Below are 21,766 nucleotides of genomic sequence, written 5' to 3' on the forward strand. Positions count from 1 at the left end.
ACAGGACACCGGCAAGCTTTCCCAGGAAACGAAGAACCTAATTAAGAAGCGTCAAATCATGAAAGTGTCAAGTACAACAGACAAAATAGAACTGGCAGAGCTTTCTAAATTGATTAATAGACGTAAAGTATGCGATGTAAGAAGGTATAACATGGAGAGAATTGAGCACGCTCTGAAAAACGGAGGAAGCGTCAAAGCAGTGAAGAGGAAACTTGGGATAGGCAAAAGGAGGATGTATGCACTAAGGGACAAAGAAGGCAAAATAACTACCAATATGGATAGGATAGTTAAAATAGCGGAGGAGTTTTACAGAGATCTGTACAGTAGCCGCGACAACCACGACCTTAATACTATAAGAACTAGCAGTAACCCAGACGACACCCGTCCGGTAATGATAGAAGAAGTCAGAAAAGCTTTGGAGAGCATGCACAGAGGCAAAGCTGCTGGTGAGGATCGGGTAACATCAGATCTGCTGAAAGATGGAGGACAGATTGTGTTAGAAAAACTAGCCACTCTATTTACGAGGTGTCTCCTGACGGGAAAAGTACCAGAGTATTGGAAGAACGCTAACATCATCTTAATACATAAGAAAGGAGATGACAAGGACTTGAAGAATTACAGGCCGATCAGCTTGCTCTCTGTAGTATACAAGCTATTTACAAAGGTAATTGCTAGCAGAGTAAAGAAAACATTAGAATTCAATCAACCAAAGGAACAAGCAGGATTTAGAACAGCCTACTCAACAATTGACCACATTCATACTATCAATCAGGTAATAGAGAAATGCTCAGAGTATAACCAACCACTATACATAGCCTTCATAGATTACGAGAAGGCGTTTGATTCAGTAGAAATATCAGCCGTCATGCAGACACTGCGGAATCAGGGCGTAGATGAAATATATATAAACATTCTGGAAGAAATCTACAGGGGATCAACTGCTACCATAGTGCTTCATAAAGAAAGCAACAGATTACCAATAAAGAACGGTGTAAGGCAGGGGGACACAATCTCCCCAATGCTATTCACTGCGTGCTTACAGGACGTTTTCAGTAGCCTAGAATGGGAACAGTTAGGGATAAGAGTTGATGGAGAGTACCTCAGTAACCTGCGCTTCGCCGATGACATTGCATTGCTGAGTAACTCAGGGGACGAATTGCAACTCATGATTACGGAGTTAGACAAGGAGAGCAGAAAGGTGGGTCTTAAAATTAATCTGCAGAAAACGAAAGTAATGTACAACAACCTAGGAAAGAAGCAGCGCTTTGCGATATGTAATAGTGCACTTGAAGTTGTAAAAGACTATGTCTACTTAAGGCAGGTAATAACCGCAGAGCCTAACCACGAGATTGAAGTAACTAGAAGAATAAGAATGGGGTGGAGCACATTCGGCAGGCACTCTCAAATTATGACAAGTAGATTGCCACTGTCCCTCAAGAGGAAGGTATATAACAGCTGTATTTTGCCGGTACTTAGCTACGGAGCAGAAACCTGGAGACTCACAAAGAGGGTTCAACATAAATTGAGGACGACGCAGCGAGCAATGGAAAGAAAAATGGTAGGTGTAACCTTAAAAGACAAGAAGAGAGCAGAGTGGATTAGGGGACAAGCGGGAGTTAAGGATATCATAGCTGCAATAAAGAAGAGGAAATCGACATGGGCCGGGCATGTAGCACGTAGACAGGATAACCGCTGGTCGTTAAGGGTCACCAACTGGATTCCCAGAGAAGGGAAGCGGGGTAGGGGGAGACAGAAGGTTAGGTGGGCAGATGAGATTAAGAAGTTTGCGGGTATAAATTGGCAACAGCAAGCACAGGACCGGGTTAACTGGCGGAACATGGGAGAGGCCTTTGTCCTGCAGTGAACGTAGACAGGCTGATGATGATGATGATGATGATGATGACGAGCTGCCGAGCCCAGCTGCGCACCGAAAAGGCAGCAGATAGAGATAGGCATTCGCACACGGACAAGTTCTCTGAGCTAGTACTCGATCTCCACCTTAAGAAGGTCATCTCCCCACGCTTTCCGAGAAATTAACATCCAGAGCGAACTTCGCTAGAGCAAACTGCTTGAAAGAAAGAAAAAAGAAAAAAAGAAAAAAAGAAAAAAGAAAGAAAGAAAGAAACAAACAAACAAAGAAAGAAAGATTTGGCGTTATTGCCCTGGTTTCGTATTGCTGCGCTTCCGTCTGCATACTATTCACGTGCGTTACGAAATATGCACGTATTCTTCGCAACCACCTTCGCCCCCTTTCAAAGAGAAAAAAAAGAACCAATCATTCAACAATCTCTGCAGAGGATGGCATCCTTTTCGGGAAGAGCGAACAACGCGGGACAAGCCTTGACTCTTCCATTGCGAACGAAAGCGAACACGTCAACTTACGTGCGCTCTCGGCCACCCACGCGTGGTGTCTGAACTGTGCGCGCACTACGCACGACGGCAAGGCCGTTCGTCGTATCCTTGTCCATGACGACGTACCCTTTATCACGTCGTTCGATGTTCGAGAATCATAGGAGACTGGTTTCTAGCGCCCTCTCCGCGACCCACGTCACCTCTTGCGACGACGGGTGTTATAAGCGCCCCACGCTCGAGCTTTATCGCCGTCCTCGCGTTGGTCGTCCGCCAAAGCCACGTGCCCCCGGACGTGAGTTTCTGGCGAATATAGCTTGTCGCGCGCCGGAGCTCGTTCCTGGGCGACTGCGAGGAGGGCAGTCGCCCAGGAACGAGCGAGTGTGGTTCGATCTCCCCGAGCGTGCGAGCTGTTGCGCTGCTTAAGCTCGCATTGAGGAGTAACCAGATACATACTGTGCCACTACCCGCGGTATTGCTCACGGAGGCACAGTACAGGCGCTCCATAAGTTTAACGGCCCACATGCGCCAGAATTCCTGTGCCATTGATAGGCTTTATGACGTCACGTAACAAGGTGGTGCAATACCCTACTGCACTTTCTGCATTCAACCAGTCTGTTGGAACGGCTCTGATTGAAATATCCTGCTTGTCTTCGTATGTGCACTTTTTTCGTTTTTATTTGATCTCTCTCTGTCCTCTTCCCGACCGTGCTTCTCAGCCTCTCTCTTGCAAGGTAGCAAACCGGTCACTAGTACAAGGTTAACGCCGCTGCCTTTCATTGTTATCTGTTTCTCTCTTTTTAATTCCTTACTAGTAAAGTGCTCAAAACTCTGGATCAAGAACCTCCAGAAGTAGCAGGGCAGTTCAGACTGTCGGACTATTCCTCTTTATTTCAACAGCATGAATTTCGTGTCCATTCAAGACCTAAGCATCCCAACAATGCAGAGGTACTGCTCTGGCAAGTGGTGGGAAATAAACGGCGTTGTCGACTTCTCCATTATGTGCTGGGACCATTGTAACCACTCTACACTCTGCTGCGGCTCTGGTTGTAAATGCTCAGCCACAACCCACCTTAGGTCAGCGATTCCCCTTTTGAATGACAGAACGTTCAAGTCGGCTGAGCCAGAGAAACTAGCCTCAGTGACCGACTATACTCTTGTGTTTTTGCAGCGCCCTTCTCTCTCTTTCAGTCTATTTCACATTCCCTCACCGCTTAACAGTAGCGAAGCCAGGAAATGGCACACCAGCCCGCGTCCCCCCTACCGTTACTCCCCCTACACCCGAATCTATTTTTTCGCGGCATACACAGCACATGATTACAAGAATATGAAGTTTACCAAGTTAGTAATGCATAACTGAACACTTAGCGAAAACTTTGCACAGGACAAGACAATGGACGACGACGACCGCTGGTTGGACTCTAGCATTCGTCCTCTGTTGTCCTGTGTCAAATTTTGCGCAACGTGCTCAGCCAAGAGCCCAAGACGCTCAATTTCATCTACCTGCTCGGTCCCCACTTTCGATCAGAAAGCTGACCCCAAGAAAAAAAAACAACTGAGCCTACGCTTCTGCCCCCATGCAGGGTAGCAATCCGGTTGCTAGTATTATTACCCTTATTGCTTTTTCTTTTGCTTTGGCTCTCTCTCTGAGCTCACGAGACGAATTTATTTCTATAGAGGCCGTCGCATGAAGGGAGGAAACAGACAGGCGGATGGCAGAATGGTTAACTAAGAAAGTGCAACCCTGTTCAACCTGTTGGAATATGGGGAAGTAAACATTTATGGCAGCTTCCGGGACAAAATATTTCAATAGAATTGCCATCATTGCAGCACGCACCGCTTTGAGTTGCCAACCTTGATCACACTTGGGTGTCCTGGCGGTGACTGGTAACGCTGGTGGGAGTGTTGACAACTTTAAACGTTCAATACTCTTACCCTAGAACGTGAAAGTTTACATAACGTCTGGTAAAAACCAATATTTTCGTGATGTTTTCAATATTCCTCCTGTTTATTGTAAAGCATTTGGACCTCATTACAGCTTGTAGCAGCCTGTAGAGCATTTGGTAATGTCGGACCGTATAATGCGACCGTCTATAGGTCCAAATTGGAAGGATCAAACGGGAAACGTCTGATTCTTCTCTTCTTTCTTTCAAAACATGGTGCTGGGGACAACCCTGAAAGAAAAATGAAAATGTGTCTCATATCGTATGCGACTTGCGCCGTTGATCTTTGAAACTGCCTCGAGTTATCGGTCGCAGATAAACTTCCCGCTGTGCTGAGCAGATAATGTGCCACATATAGCGGCTCCCACAGCCTTTTGCAATCAACTCGATAAAATGCACTGATCTCGTTCATATTTCACCACTAATCGTCTTTTCTTAGATCACGTTGAGCATGATCTCAACACTATTGAGCGTGTACGTGAGTCGTTATCATTGCAAAAGACATAGTACGCATTTGCACCGTCATGTCTTGTACATTCTCAAGTACACAAATCAGTTTTACAGCATTTACGGCACGGAGCTTAAACAAAAATAATACGTTAAGCGTCACACGCACAGCACCATCACAGCAAGTCGCGGAGTAATTTGATATTGCCCTACCTAAATGAGAAGCGATATTGAGTGGCTTGGCATTCGTGACATACCTGGCAGAGGCTTTCCAGTTATGTAACATATCTCAGCCGATGAGTACCACCAGATAACGTCAACCAATCGAGCATGACCCAATGCCATTTCCGATGCACCCGACCTTCTAGCAGTGTTTATACACTTCGTTTTATCTTGGACGCAGTCTGCGTCGCAGCTGGCTGGAACCCCCGATGTCGAGGTCTCCTATATCGAGATATTTGGCTGCTTCTCAGAAGCCTGTAGTTTCAGCCATTGCAATTACGATCGTCACAGTAGTAACACTACATCAAGGAGTACCTTGCGTCTTTTAAGGTTGGATAGCATAAAGAGAGAAAACACTTTTGCGCCTTTCATGTTGCCATTGACAAATTATCCCTTGAAACAGACACCTAGTGCTATAAAACATCTCTAAGGCTAGGAGAATACGCATAATGCACCAAGAGTAAAGAAAAAAGAAGTAAACCAAAATACTTGTTTTCGACTTAACCCACCCTGGCAGCTCAGCGGCAAACGTTTCACCAGAACGCTGGTTTGATTCCCCGCCACGTTGTCCGCATTGCGACATGACAGCGGCATGTGTGAGAACACCCATTTACACAGATTTAGGTGCAGCTTCAGGCATCCAGGTGGTCTAGATTAATCCACAAACACCCCCACTCCCTTTTGTTCTCATTAAGACGTACCTCATAATTATAGCTTCAAAAATACCGGTGGCCGATATGAATCCACAAGCATCCCCGCTCCCTTTTTTCTTATTAACACGTACTTCGTAATTATACTCTCATATTTACACCTTAAATTTGAAAATTAATAATACTGTAACCAACAAATACAGCACCTGCCACTAAAACCATTATTTTTTTATTACTTAGGACAGACCTGAGCCTGTCAACTACAGTATATTGTCCAGTATAATCTAGGCACTATAACTACAGACACACAACCTTTAGAAATGATGCTAGCCGTTTGAACGAAGTCTGCATCTCCTTCTGACGCGTGGCCACGCGAAGGCCATTCTATGAGCGCCATTTTTCTTTTCAGCACGTGGTATGGTGGCATGCGCAGCACGGCATTGCATGCGTAGCATGCTGTGCTTGCAAATCGTGTGGGCCGATGTACAAAGTCGGGAAGCGGCGTGTGCATTCCGAGGGTGTCGAACAACTTGTGGCCTTCCTTGTTTTAGGGGTGAAGCTCCTCAAAGCGGCACCCGTTCGTCCCTCGACGTAGTAGGTAACATGTCTTACGCTTTGACCTGCAAGGTGGTGCCGGTGGGAGATTTCTCTTGTGCGTTGTTGAACACTAAAAAATTCGCAGCGTGCGCGTTAACTTAAAGCCGAATTCTCCTGTCTCTCATTCCCCGTTAGCAGCCATTGGCATGTACATTGAGCACTATCTGACAAGAAAGGGTTGCTACGTTATACTCGCTGTTCGTAACCTCCTTGATTTTAGAAAGGTTTAGCGAGCGTTGGGCCGCAGTGCCATGGATACAGTGTACTAGTATTTACCATGAACTCGAGGTGGTTAAAGGTGGGAAGTAGACACGAAGCGCAAGCCGTAAGAAACTGTGCGTGTGCCACCTCTCGTTTAGTCCTTGGAATGTCCGCTCGATGGCGGTGCTTCTATATGAGGAATATATGATGAAAAGATGCGAGATGGTGGTACTTGGAGTGTTGAATAGGTGGACGAACGGACACACAGACAGATGCATGGACTGACGCACGGATGACTGCACGGACGGATGGACGCATAAGCGGACGCAGGAGTGGACGCATGGACGAAAGCAGGGACGGACGCACAGATGAATGAGCGGGCGCACGAACAGACGCACGCACATACGGGCGGATGCACGCACGCGCGGCCACACAGAGGCATGCATGAATGGACGGAAGCAAGAACGAATGGACGGACGGATGCTTCGCCCCACTATCCATCATTCACTACGTGGATATGCTGCCATTTTTCGTTATACTTTAAGCAGATCAAAACGATGACGAATATGGTGATGGTGTAATAGTAATCCTTGCTTTTTTGAAGATCTCTCAAGCGTCATTAGGGCAGGGTTAGTGCTAGACACTGTGCTTGTTTCAAGTATTAGCATTACGGTTACGTGATTGCAGAGCATTGCATATATCCTTGCAGGCTAGTAGGGTTGCCCTAGGCCCCCCTCTCCCCCATGTTTTGATAGACCGGGATGCTTTACCGAAAATAGGTCGCAGGTTCGGTTCCTGCTCACGGCAAGTATATATTCATCCACTTTTCTTTCTTCACATTTACTTTACGATTAGGTTTTCTAACTTCCCCTATACATTCCTTTACAATATTGTCTGTTCGGTCTCATTAATATTGTGTCAAAACACTGAAAAACAAGCCTTTAAGTATACACTTTTTTCTTCACACACACACACACACACACACACATATATATATATATATATATATATATATATATATATATATATATATATATATATATATATATTCAATTCCTGCCCACGGCAAGTTATTTTTCACCCACTTTTTTATTCTAATTATATTACATTGGTTCTACTAACTTCCTCTATACAGTCCTTGGCATTATTGTCTGTTAGATCTCAATAATATTGCGCCAAACACAAAAAACGAGCCCTTAGACATACACCTCTCTCTCTCTCTCTCTATATATATATATATATATATATATATATATATATAGAGAGAGAGAGAGAGAGAGAGAGTTGAAGCGATGGTGGGTTTTGGTCGCCGCATATGTAAACGTATGAGAGGTGGTCACTCAAAGAACACTTCATTTATTACTTCAACGTTTCGGTCACAGTCTGATATCACAATATCACAGTCCGTGCTCCGGGGTGGCTCATTGATTAACGCCTCTCTTTCACGACGCGTAGGTGCCACGTTCGAATCCGCGCGCTACAGTCTTTTTTTTCTTGATTTTTTCTTGCGTTTTCATATATATACATACGTATACATATACGGTGCATGACATCGACGCCCACGCCGGTGACAAAACCCAGCCGAGAGTGTCCATATAATTGCTATCGCAGGAATATGCAGGTCAAAGAAGCCTACTTGTACTATCAGCCTCCAATGAAACCCGAACAGCGGCAAGCCTTCTCGATGGTATAGTGCGCGCCATCCACTCACCGCCATGAACAGGCTCGCATATATGCGCTGAGTGGCCGAACAGGATGCGCGAGCCTGTCAGTGGTGATAAGCGGTCGGTGCGTACTATGCAATCGCGAAAGCTTGCCGCTGTTCAGGTTTCACTTGACGGGAATAGTTGCTTCTGTTTGTCTGGGGTAGAACTTTACGACGCACGTTATGCTGTGCAGTGAAACTTTTTGGTGGCCTTTAGGTCAGACTTCACTTGGACATTTAGTTAAGTCCTCCTCGAACAAATGTGGTCTCTTGCATGCATCACACGCGCTACCAATGACATTGTTTACCAGGTATTTATTCTACTTGGTCGTCGCTCATCTGAGTCGCCCTTGTATTATATGCACTGCGGCTGCGTCCATTGGAGGTTGATGAACGCAGTGGAAATCACTCCGCAATTCTGCATTCCAACGCAACCATCGCGTCAGGCACCCTAGTTATTCCTCTAGTAACGACACTGCCACACCTTTATTTGCAGCCGCTTTCTACCAACAACGGTTCCCATTATCAGCGAATAGTTGGAGCTATGTTGAAGCTCGTTCGGTCGTGGCATACTACCTTGCTCTTCCTTGCAAGCAACTATGACCTGGTGCATCGTTATCCTTAACAAACTTCAAAAGCGAATCAGCAGAACGCTTGCAGTAAAGGTTAGTACATCAGCTTAATGTTCAGTACCACATCAAAAGATGGCAGGCGTGTGGATTGACCTGGTGTTCACTTGCATTTTTATATTTTAGTCAAGAGACCACAATAAAACAGAGGTGAATTACGCACACAGCTTGTGCCTTGGCTTTATTTTTTTCGGGCTACCCAAAATATGTTGGACTACGCACGACCCGCGAACATAGCCATTCAATGCTTTCGCTTTAGAGAAAACAAGACAAAGAAACAAAAAAAGAACGCTCATCGCTAAGAGAGCAGTCACGCCGCAACAATACATAAATGTGCGACTCATTATAGCAAGTTCTTTTGTTTCGTGCCCGAGAAAGATTACAACACTGGCGCGCTTCAGCGCAACACGATCCGTGCTATACGTTACCATTACGGAATTAAGTCTGGTTATGTAAATTAAGGTTGGGCCTCTCTCGACGAGCAAGCCAAAGCTTAACTAGTTTACTGCTCTCGCGTGACTATCAAACGGAGGCCGTTGAATTTCCCAACGAGTAGGGCTGCTTTCTCCTCGGCAAACTTTATTGGCAGTGCCGTAATTTAACTGATGAAGCCGGAACGTCGACAGCATTAAAAAAATATTGATATTCTCATACAGTATAGTGGCTACAGCGGCGCCAAATTAAATTAGCGCAAAAGCTCAACTGAAACGCGTTATTTTCGCATACGCTGCCCGACACTACTTTCAGGATTTTGCGCGTCACTTCTCATGAGTCAGTTCGTTCCTATTCATATAGTTTACAACGATATCACTCAGAGCAGATTAGGTGCAGGCAAAGCGTTGTATTAGTTTTTTTTTCTCTTCTTTTTTGAGAGACTGGCGATAGGCCTAGAGCGTGTTCGCGTGTATAGTAAGGGCACGTCTGCTTTCTTTGTATATCGTGCAATTCATGAAGAATGTGTTTGATGTGCAGAGTCCCTGCTTTTGCGCGTTTACCGTTCACAGAAATTATTCGGAATTCGCTGCACACTCAAAACGAGGGCGCGGCGGCCGCTCAGATGTCTATATGACGCTAACTTAGTTGTGTGCAATCGCTCTAGGTGCCGCGGCTACGTCCCTAAATCTTCCTGTTCTTCTGTACACTGTAAACGAAAGTTAGCCGAGATGGGAGTTTCTCCAGCACATGAGCCCACAAAACTCCCCTGCCCCAATTATTTACTCCCTGGTAGGGAGTGAACTCGGCACATGTCATCGTAAAACGCCCCCTGCTTAATCACAGAGTTTATGAACGACATGACCTTGTTAAACTCCCCAGGGAGTTTCAGGTCACGTGGTTACAAACTCCCTATAGGAGCTTTAAAAACCCTGTTTGGGCGTGACGTGTGTGTGTGTGTGTATGTGTGTCTGTGTGTGTGTGTGTGTGCGCGTGCGTGTGTGTGTGTGTGTGTGTATGTGTCTGTACGGGCATATGTTTGCACGTCGGTGTGAAACACATGTGATTTGTGTGGCTAACCGTGTAAGCATCTGTCAACAGGCAACGAAATTATAAGTGCAGCGAAGAATAGCAACGACCGGCTGGTATTTACTGGGAACATTTCAAAATATTTCGCACCTTAAACCACACTGCACATCGGTCCGATTCCTCAACGAAACGTCCTGAATGCCACGCTTCAAAGGGCCGAGTAACAAAAAACTTCGAAGAATAAATTAATGGTAGCAAAAGTAAGCTGTTACGATCGTCAGCGGCTGCTCCTGGAGTTTCACCATCAGAAACTTCGAAGTGGTCTGAAGTAGGCTTCGCTCGACTACGGCAGGCTGGCCGGCAACCGGTCTGAGAGTTGCGCCGGCGATGCGCTCGCCCCGTCTCTGCCAATAGTGGCTTCTCGGAGTGTCACCGGTATTTCACCGGCTGTAACATCTAAGTGGTAAGAAGGCCTCGCTATGCCGTCGGTATCAAGCCGGCATCGTATCGAACTCGCACGGTGCGCTGGCCACCGCGGCAAGCGCTACGAGCTAGAACCGACCACCGGCGATGCAAAGAATGTGTTTCACAAAACATGAAGGCTGCTGGGATGTATAACAGTCTTCTGCGCCTTGCGACCGCAGCTGTCAATGACTAACTACAAGGCGAGCGCCGAACGAGGCGGAGTACGATCGTCAGCGATTGCACCGTAAAACTTCGAAGCGGTTCGAAGTAGGCTTCGCTCGACTACGGCAGGCTGGCCGGCAACAGGTCTGAGAGTTGCGCCGGCGACGCGCTCGCCCCGTCTCATCCGATAGTGGCTTCTCGGAGTGTCACCGGTATTTCACCGGCTGCAACATCTAAGCGGTAGGAAGGCCTCGCTATGGCGCCGGTATCAAGGCGGCATCGTATCGAGCTCGCACTGCGCACCGGCCGCCGTGGCGAGCTCTGCGAGCTATACATGCAATGCATGCGAGCAACGGGAACAGCGACTGCGAACCGTCTCATTCGTTTAAGTCTATCGCTCCGTAGCTTAAACTGCGTGGATAGCGGACACCCATTTCTGTGCATGGGAAAAACGAGACGTAAACTGCACATCAGCAAGCATTTTGTGATCGCCAGCTGTCATTCATCGAATCACCGTGCCGTACTCGTGAGTGAGGCCTAGTCGTCGAACGCGGTAGCGGCGGTCTACCTCGGTTCATCGCTGGAGCTGCTGATTGTGCCTCGTTAATTGTGTTCATTCAAGGCCGCGCGCACTTTGTGTATGATTCAGTGCATTTTACGGGTCCACAAACAGCACTGCTGATGCGAATTCAGCCTGTACGACAGAGCGTCAACTGATAAAACTTTTTCGTTATAGTAAAAAAATATTAAATATTAGGCAGGATTAGGATAAAAGGCATGTGTGTTGAAGTGCTTACATCAGACCACCGCAAGTTCATACTTACGCCCTGCGTATTTATTGCTTAATTATTAGAAAAAAAGGCTTTCACCTGGGCTACAGGAGGTCAGAATGTGGTGCCTATATATACTCGGTGACTATATGTTAGGTGTGTACTGCGTGTGGCAAGCTGTGGTGAGTGCGAGTGTTGTGATATTACGTGAACGTTGTGATAATGTTTGTGTACTGTAATCATTGTTGTGCGTATTAAATGTAATGTAATTAAAGTTACGCTTGCGCATGGTACGGCTGCTGACGTAATTTTTTTTCTCGGTCGATGCAAAAAATTTACTCCCATACTGACCTGAAAAAGTTCCCCTATGGATGTAAATAAAAACCCCCCTGACACCATGCGAAAACCCCCTTCTGATGGGGAGTAAATTTTTTACTCCCAGAGACGGGTTTTTTAAAACTCCCATCTGGGTGTGCGCTAGAGGACAAGGTCATTTACTCCCATTTCGGCTTATTTCTGTTTACAGTGTACAGTGGTTGCTGTCGAAATTTTAAGGTTAAAACATCTCCCTTGCTGATTATATTTCCTTAGTTTGGGCAGCGAAACTAACTAACCAACTAACTAACAACCTTTTATAAACTAACCAGCCTCAGTCCCCTCAGTGACAAATATTTAGTAAGGCATATAAGCTATGAATGTGATTAAGCAGCAGATCTATGCAGCACGCGCCGCAGGGTTAATACAATTTTGATGAAAGGCGCAGGAAGGCTCTTCTTAATTTAGCGTAAGCTCCTTTCAAAACTTCCCCCTCGAGTAACGTTGTTGAGAAGCTCAGTCCTCTGGTGATTATTATTTGCATGGTTTCTTATTACTATTTATTTACTCACTCGCACACTCACGTAAGTAGTAGTGCTTCTCGGGTGAGGGGGGCAGTTATTCGTCAGCAGTTTTCTGTTGGCAGAGTTAATGTTGGTTGAGAGATGAGTGGCATATATTTACACAACCTTAAAAAAACAGGAGATTATCTTGCCATGAGAGTTAAAGAGGAAGCTAGTTGTACCGTTTAAAGTGCATTTTAGTAATTCTGATTCTGGTGTGAAGAACGTAATGTGGAAGAAAAGACAGTTTGCCCCCGGCATATACTCAGACGGTGACCGTCATGTGGTCGCAGGTTCAGGCCCTGCCTGGAGCAAGTCAGGTGCCGCCATTAGTGGTGCAAATGTGCAGCGCAGAGACCCGCACTTGCAGATTGAGAAAATAATTTGTTTCCCTTAACACAGGGCAGTGCCGGAAACCCACTGCCATATACCTACTTATTGTCCTTTTTACTTTGTCTTTCTTTGTCGCTGTCACATCAGGAATACGCAGCTACAACAATGGTGACGAGAAAATATGGCAGCATGACAAAGTTGGGAGCAGCGGAAATACCAGCGGTCACCTAACGACTGTCTACGTCTATAGACTGCCCCGCCACGGTGGTTTAGTAGCTAAGGTAGTCGGCTGCTGACCAGCTGGTCACGGGTTCGAATCCCGGCTGCGGCGGCTGCATTTTCTAAGGAGGCGGAAATGTGGTAGGCCCGTGTGCTCAAATTTTGGTGCTCGTTAGAGAACCCCAGGTGATTGAAATTTCCGGATATCCGCACTACGGCATCTCTCATAATCATATTGTGGTTTTTGCACGTTAAGCCCCACATATCAATCAATACGTCTATAGACTGTCACGCACCGGCAGAAGACAATTGCACGAAACCCATGCTCCATGAAAAATTGTTCCACGAATTGCATATACGCGCTATTTCGCTGCTGTAATAGCTGTCCCACTACTGTACACGCGCGCAAACGAAACGCGCTTCGCTACCGCGAATGTACTTGAATGGGTAGGCGTGGTATGTCAGTCTGAACCGAGATGCAATTGCGAACACAGAACTTTCCATTTCGTCACGTATAACGTATTAACCTTCGAAGCGATGCGCGCTCCATCACTTTCATCCGCTAATAAAAAGCATTGCTATTTAAAATCTTACACCCATAACATTATCACGAGAGACATTATAGTATAAGGCTCTGTAAATGTCAATCACGCACCTTGGTTTCTTAAAAGCCCTGAAAATTACTCTGAGTTTAAAGAAAAAAAAGGGCCTCTTTGTCACATTCGTCATTCTTCGTAGGGGTGATACAACTTCCTAGCTGCCTATTTTTCTTTAAGCAGGTGTACATTGTCGGCACTAACCGTTGAGGTGAAGGTTGTGGTTGTTGATGCACCTGCTTAAGGCGACGTATCCAAGATTCTGTGGTTGCTGTTCACCATCTTCCCGCTGCTTCGCATTGACAGATGGTTCCTTTCAGTGGAAGATGGCGTGATGTTTTTTTTTAATTTAAGAGGCTGTTTGCGGGCCTTTAACATGCCTTTAAATTCAAGTACAAAGGTATCAAACATTTTTTCCACCATCCGAAAATGCATCCACGGTAGCCGCAATTAGATGCCTTGAACTTTTCGTTCTGCATTCGAGCGCCACAATTGCTTGACCAATGTGGCGGTGCGCTTTCTCCCTCGATACGGTGTTTTCTGCTGCTATCTCGGAACCATACAGACAGGCAATTCCAAAAGCTTCTCTAGTAGATGCAGAACTTACAAAATGTTTCGTGAGCTAACATACCATGTAGCTTGCATAAAAGCATAAAAAGAAGATCGAGCGTGTCATTTCTCTAGCAAAATAAAAAAAAATGTGCGTAGGTTGCGCTTTGTTCCTTTTGAATCTACGTGGTGAAAAATATATCAACGATTGCTTCACCAAAGTATTGTCATGACCATTGTATTTATATTGACGGCGTTTGTATTGTTGCGATGGCAATGTAAGCGAACGAGAAACGTGGAAGTATAGGAAACAAATGAATAAATTGGTCCCTAATCTGCATGTTACACTGCAGTCGTCGAAAGACGATAGTCTTGAGTCTGGAGAGAGTCAACAAAACGTTTATTTGATGTTCTGCTCAAGAAAATTGGTGAATGTTATTCTAGAGGTGCTGCGTTAGTGCCTCGAGCGTGTAGCGGAGGCGAACGAGGGCATCGAGGCACGTTAGACTCGAGATATGCGTAATACTTGCTTTTTAATTGACAATCGCACACGTGTGAACGCTGGAACTTGAGCAATATTGGTGGGTGCTGCGGATGGGGTGGCTGTTGGATGCCGTTTGAGGTATCAGTAAGGGCGGACAAACCGACAAATGTACAGACAGACAAAATTTTTTTCACCGAAGGTTCCCAAGAAAGACTGTCGTCTTTAATAATTCACATCAAATGCTGTTTTTCAGAGGCGGTGGCTTCATTGCCTTTAGTATGGAGAGCAGATGTTATATCTCATCGAGACCCATCGTAATTTACAGTATAGCCTAACCATACCACTCATTTGCAGTCATTAGTGCGCAGTCTTAATCACCCGAAAGCGCAGCTTCGCAAAGACGAACGAAGGCACAAAGTACATTACGCGTTGGCGGAGACTGCTGATGAAGTGTGTAATGTATTGTTTCACTGGTTGAAAGTCCTTCACATAGGCCTCATGAGCGTGTTATGCGAATATGTTTTTTTTCTCTTTCTCAGTACCCTACATCATAATGTGCCGGGCGCGAAATTAAGTGATCAGGAGAGGAATTGTGGGTTCTGGACAGCACTGTACTTTATATGTAGGTGGGATATCAGTGTACTCACGTTGAGCTACCCCCGTCGGTACTCAATAACGAACTCATGCCAGGCAATATCCCTGATGCTAGGTAAAACAGTCGCTTCAATTGCTTTTCTTTTCTTCCATTTTACACGGAATGTAGTTTGCGCCACAGTAAAGCGTACCTAAGCCATGTAAGCACCAACTCTTCCAAAAAGAATTCCTTTTTGAATATAGATATGGCGCCCCTTATGTCATAAAATATATAATTAGGTAAATGAACTTAAACCAGCTCCTCTTCCCGCACATTGAAGAAACAACAAAGCAGCTGGCGTTCCCTTCGTCAGCCCAACACATTTCTCTGTTTTGGAGGTCTTTGGGATATGTTGCATCACTACGCTTTATTAAACACTCTTTGTTGGACTTTGAAGTGGGAGTATATTTAGTACATTTTATTTAGTACATTTTGTTAGTTGTGTGAGTCTATGGTCTCAGCACTGTCACCACAACATTAAAAAGCTCTGATATCAAGTCACATTTTTTAAAAAGACTTTTAAACACAAAAATACGTGGTAAGCTGCCCTTTATACAAGGCTTTACGTCACATGTATAAGTAAAACGCAAAGGCCATATTAATATCATCGGGCTTCAGTCAAGTTTTGCTTTTCGCAACGTGGAGGGACAGAGGCTTCATGGCAGCTAATTTATGCACTCGCATTCACATGTTCACTGAATATATTCACAAATATATAAAGACAGTGCAACACGTACGTGATTTGTCAATGTGGTTGATTGGGCGAGTTAGGGATACATGACTGTTTTGAAATGAGAGTGCACTACTTAGACGCGGGCAGATAGACAGGGACAAGCGCTTGTCCGGTAATGCTCGCACAGAGAAAGCATCCCAACCTCTCGGTCACATTCCTCAGTCCCATTCAGTTACTGACACATCAGCGTGTGCAGACATACCAGTCGCACTATTTTCATTTTTCGTTCTTATTCTCTTTTTGTGGGGCATGTAATCATATTCCATCCCGTCAGTGCTCGCCGCGATGGTTCAGTGACCACAGCGTTACGCAGCAGGTCGCGGGTTCGATTGTGGAACGTGTCGCGCAGTTTTTGGCAGCGGCATGGCTGGATGATGTGTTGTGCATCATCGCATAACGTGACACTGCCCCTCTTATAATTTTCTTTTCCCAATAGTTCTCACGTACCCGCTTTTTGTATACTTACTATGCTCTGCACACGGGCTTTTCAAAAAGCTTATTGAATGGAAGCATTCAGATCAAGTGGCCTAACCTCTGAGAAAATTGAGAAAAAAATGACGGAAATGTTCTCCAAATTTTTACATCTAGTACGTCTTGTTGCTCTGTTGATCTTCTTGTTTTTTATATTATATCTCGCTTGCACAACCAGACAGGGATAGCAAAACAAGAAGCCATGAAATATATTGTTTTTCAAATTCAAGTGTATTTATTAATATTGCATATACAGGAAACGGGTTACAAATACCTACAAAATCAGGAGATTGCAAAGTACAAGACTGTCAGGAGGACATCCTATAATTATATACAAGCTAAGAGCAGCAAATATACAGGCGTATGTACAAGCTATAGAAGCAGCAAAAATAGTGAACAAAATAAAAAATGCAAACACAACAAAAAAATCTCTACTAATATATATATATATATATATATATATATATATATATATATATATATATATATATATATATATATATATAGGCAGGCATGTTGGTTGAGTGGCCGTAGCGTTGCATATAGTCCAGTAGATCCTCCGTGAGCGGTCACAACGTGGTTTATTTCGACGTTTCGGCCTAGAGTCTGGCCTTCATCCTGATGAAGGCCAGACTCAAGGCCGAAACGTCGAAATGAACCACGTTGTGACCGCTCACGGAGGATCTATTGGACCATATATATATATATTGTTGAGACGTTTATTGGCGGACACTTGTCGACGATGCTTGACAGCGACAGTCAATGCGGGTACCGGCTCTCTGCACGAGCTGCTCTTCTTTTTGCTAAAAAAGGGCAACCCACTAGAAGGCGCTGGAGAGGACGACCCACTGTTCGAAGGCTTCACCACAACTTCCCCGGGTACGAAGAGGGAGCCGCCTGGCGACCTAACAGCTGGTTACTATGAGCGGGTCGTGGTAGGCTTTGAGGCGCTCCACGTTGACAATGTCGCGCCCTCGACGGCGCATGTCCGAAGATGGTTCGATGGGTTCGATCAAGTAATTTACAGGGGAAGTGCGTTCGATGACACGGTAGGGGCCTTCGTATTTGGGCAATAGTTTTGAAGATAGGCCACTTGAAGTGGTGGGGATTGAGAGCCAGACGAGCGCTCCAGGGAGGAACGTGGGCGCAGTAGTGCTAGTGTCAGCGCGAATGCCTTTTTTCCGCTCTTGATCATGCGCTGTAAAGGTCCTTGCAAGCTCTCGACACTCTTCAGCAAGCTTGGCTGTAGCAGAAATAGGCGCCCACTCTGACGGGTCTGGCTTGTACGGAAGTATAGTGTCGATGGTGTGCGACGGGTGCCTTCCATATAATAAAAAGAAAGGTGAAAAGCCAGTAGTGCTCTGAGGGGCGGTGTTATATGCGTAGGTGACGAAGGGTAGAATGGAATCCCAATTTGTGTGATCGGCGGCGACGTACTTGGAGAGCATGTCGCCGAGCGTACGGTTGAAGCGTTCAGTGAGGCCATTCGTCTGCGGGTGGTAAGCAGCAGTTTTACGGTGAACAACGTTGCACTCTTTGAGAATGGCTTCGACGACTTCAGACAGGAAGACGCGGCCTCGATCACTGAGCAGTTCCTGAGGTGGACCGTGTCGCAGCATGAATCGTTGGAGCAGGAAGGATGCCACATCACTCGCTGTAGCCGCGGGGAAAGCGGCAGTTTCGGCGTATCGCGTGAGGTGGTCCACAGCGACAATGGCCCAGCGGTTACCAGCCGACGTTAGTAGAAGTGGCCCATACAAATCGATGCCAACGCGCAAAAACGGCCTGGCAGGGCAAGGTAGAGGTTGCAGACCTACCGGCGACAGGTGCGTTGAAGTTTTGCGGCGCTGACATTCTATGCAGGAGCGAACAAATTTCTGCACATAGCGGTACATGCCGCGCCAAAAGTACCGTTGGCGAATGCGCTGGTAAGTCTTCGATACCCCGGAGTGCGCACATTGCGGATCAGTATGAAAAAATTCGCATATGTCAGAGCGCAGACTGCGGGGTATGACTAGTAGCCACTGGCGGCCGTCACCGTTGTGATTGCGTCGGTGGAGAAGGTCGTCGCGAACGGCGAAATGGTGGGCTTGACGACGCAACGCGCGAGTGGATGGAGTGGATGGATCAGTCAGCAAGTCTATCAGTGAGGCAATCCATTGATCCTTGCGCTGTTCAGTAGCAACGGCATGAATGCTAATGGAAGAAACGGCAAGGTTAGACGCTGAGTCGTGGGCAATGTCGTCAGGCAAGGGAGAGCGCGACAGGGCGTCGGCATCAGCAAGTTGCCTTTCGTTGCGGTACAGCACGCGGATGTCGTAGTCTTGCAGGCGAAGTGCCCACCGGGCGAGACGGCCTGAGGGATCTTTCAATGATGACAACCAGCATAGTGCGTGATGGTGGGTGACTACATCAAATGGGCGACCATATAAATAAGGTCGGAACTTTGTAAGGGCCCAGACGATTGCCAGACATTCTTTCTCAGTGACGGTGTAATTAGTCTCGGCTTTTGTAAGCGTACGGCTTGCATACGCCACGACATATTCCGGGAACCCTGGTTTGCGCTGCGCAAGGACAGCGCCGAGACCGACACCACTGGCATCCGTGTGTACCTCTGTAGGGGCAGTAGGGTCGTAGTGGCGGAGTATGGGAGGCGACGTCAACAAACGACGGAGCGTTGTGAATGCATCGTCACACTGTGGTGACCACGAATAAAGAGGCCCGTTACTACCGAGGAGCTTTGTCAGTGGCGATACGATAGACGCGAAGTTTCGGATGAAGCGCCGAAAGTAGGAACACAGTCCTATGAAACTGCGCAGTTCCTTGATGGATGTCGGCTTGGGAAACTCGGTCACGGCCCGAAGCTTGGCTGGATCGGGAAGAATTCCGTCCTTGGACACGACGTAGCCGAGTATTGTCAACTGCCAAGCTGCAAATCGGCACTTCTTTAGGTTCAGTTGCAGACTGGCGTCACTCAGACGCGTTAAAACATGCCGCAGGCGTTGAAGGTGCGTAGAAAAGTCCGGAGCGAAAACGACGACGTCATCGAGGTAGCACAGGCACGTGTGCCATTTCAGGTCACGCAGAACGGTATCCATCATGCGCTCAAAGGTGGCGGGCGCATTGCACAGCCCAAACGGCATGACGTTGAATTCGTACAAGCCGTCGGGAGTGACGAAAGCGGTATTCGGTCGAGCGTCCTCAGCCATAGGTACTTGCCATTACCCTGAGCGCAAATCTAAAGATGAAAAGAATTCGGCTCCTTGCAGGCTGTCAATCGCGTCATGAACACGCGGTAGTGGGTACACGTCCTTACGAGTGATCTTGTTGAGACGTCGGTAGTCCACACAGAACCGCACAGAACCGTCCTTCTTCGTGACGAGAACGACAGGAAACGCCCAGGGGCTGTTAGAGGGTCGAATAACATCGCGGCGTAGCATGTCGTCCACTTGCTCGTTGATTACACGGCGTTCTGTGGGAGATACGCGATATGGACGTTGCCGTAGTGGTGGTTGTGCGCCTGTGTCAATGCGGTGCGTAACAGTGGATGTGCGGCCGAGAGAAGGTTGAGCGACATCGAAAGAAGAGCGGAATTCTTCCAACAGGGCCAGAAGCTGGGAGCGCTGGACCGGCGTAAGGTTGTCGGCAATGGAAGAACCGAATACATCAGCGGATGATGAAACAGATGTAGAAATAGCACTAAGCGTATTGGAGCTTCGGCAGTGCGTGTCATCAGGTTGATCCATGACTTGATCGTCTTCGATGGATTCCACGCTGCCGAGACATTCCCCTCGCACCAACGTAACACTGTACGGAGATGAGTTCAGAACAAAAATAGTGGTGCTGCCGCGAGTTACTTGCACGGTCGCGACAAGAACCAGCAAACCTTTTCTGGTGAAAACAAGATGAGATGGTGAGAGGAGTGCAGCAGTGTCGGAAAGACTTGCACAGTAGACCGACACCGCCGCGGACGAGTTTGCAGGCACTTGCGTGTCGTCCCTGACGAGTAACTTGCTTGCAGCAGATGGACTGTCGGCCGGCGTCAAAGAAGAGAATGGTGTCAGCTCTATTTCTGCTGGTGCGCAATGAATGACGGCGTCGTGGCGGGAGAGAAAATCCCATCCTAGGATGACGTCGTGAGAGCATTAAGGAATTATGATGAATTCGACGGCATACATCACGTCCTGAATCATGAGGCGGGCTGTACACATCGCTGTAGGGTGAGTGCTTTGGGCGCAGGCTGTACGGAGAGAGAGCCTGGAAAGTGGCGTGGTCACTTTGCGCAGTAATCGGCTAAGCTTTGCGTCCATGACGGATACGGCGGCTCCAGTATCTACAAGGGCAGATGCACGAACATTATCCACAAGCACGTCTATCACGTTTCAGAAGATTTACAGCGAGAAGAGGCTTATGTCGCACAATATAAAGTGACCACACAAGGACATTCAAGAAAGCCAACAGAGAAATCAATTGTATGCTGAAGGAGTTACAATAAGTCTCTAGATGAGTTAACCAAAGAAATAAAATAAAGTGGATGTTTATCGCCGAACAAGCGCCATAGCGGGGAGGCATCTATGAAAAGATATTACGATGCATGAAATTATCAATGAGGAGAGTCATCGGAAAGCGACTGCTAACCAAGGAAGAAATGGAGACAATAACCGCTGAAGTTGAAGTGGTGCTTAACAACAGGCCGGTAACTTAAAAATTCAGCGAATCGGATGAGCCGCTACCTATTGTGGCGGCTGGCATAATAGGTGGAAAAGACAAATTTCCAGGCAATGACGAAGATCAACACGAAGTAAACATTGAAGAAATCTAGACAAAGCAGCAAAACGTCATGAAAGATTGGTGGAAAAGATGGAACAATGAATATCTGAAGGAATTGAGAGAGCAAGCTTACGCAAGTAACCAAGAAACAAGAGTGAACCGAGGAGACCGTATTGCTTGGTTCACGCACTCATAGTTAACTTTGGAACCTGGCCAAAGTCATGGAAGTTCATTCGGTAGTCGACGGGAAGATATGTCCCTGCCTTCTGAAAACCAACAGAAACCTCATTTTAGGACCTGTGCAGCAAATCTATCAACTTGAAGGTTGTGTCCAGTGAGGACAACAAAACTTCATGCAGGCCGGAAGCTATTAAAAATTGCCAAAGGCTAGAAGAAGAAGAAGGCAAGGGGAATGGAAGAGCGCATGCGTGAATAAGCAAAATAAAAAAGGAGGATTCTTGCCGTTCGTTCGCATCGAACGTAGTCTACGCTTGTCTC

The sequence above is a fragment of the Rhipicephalus microplus genome, chromosome 1 (assembly GCF_043290135.1).
Source record: "Rhipicephalus microplus isolate Deutch F79 chromosome 1, USDA_Rmic, whole genome shotgun sequence".
In the NCBI taxonomy this organism is placed as follows: domain Eukaryota; kingdom Metazoa; phylum Arthropoda; class Arachnida; order Ixodida; family Ixodidae; genus Rhipicephalus; species Rhipicephalus microplus.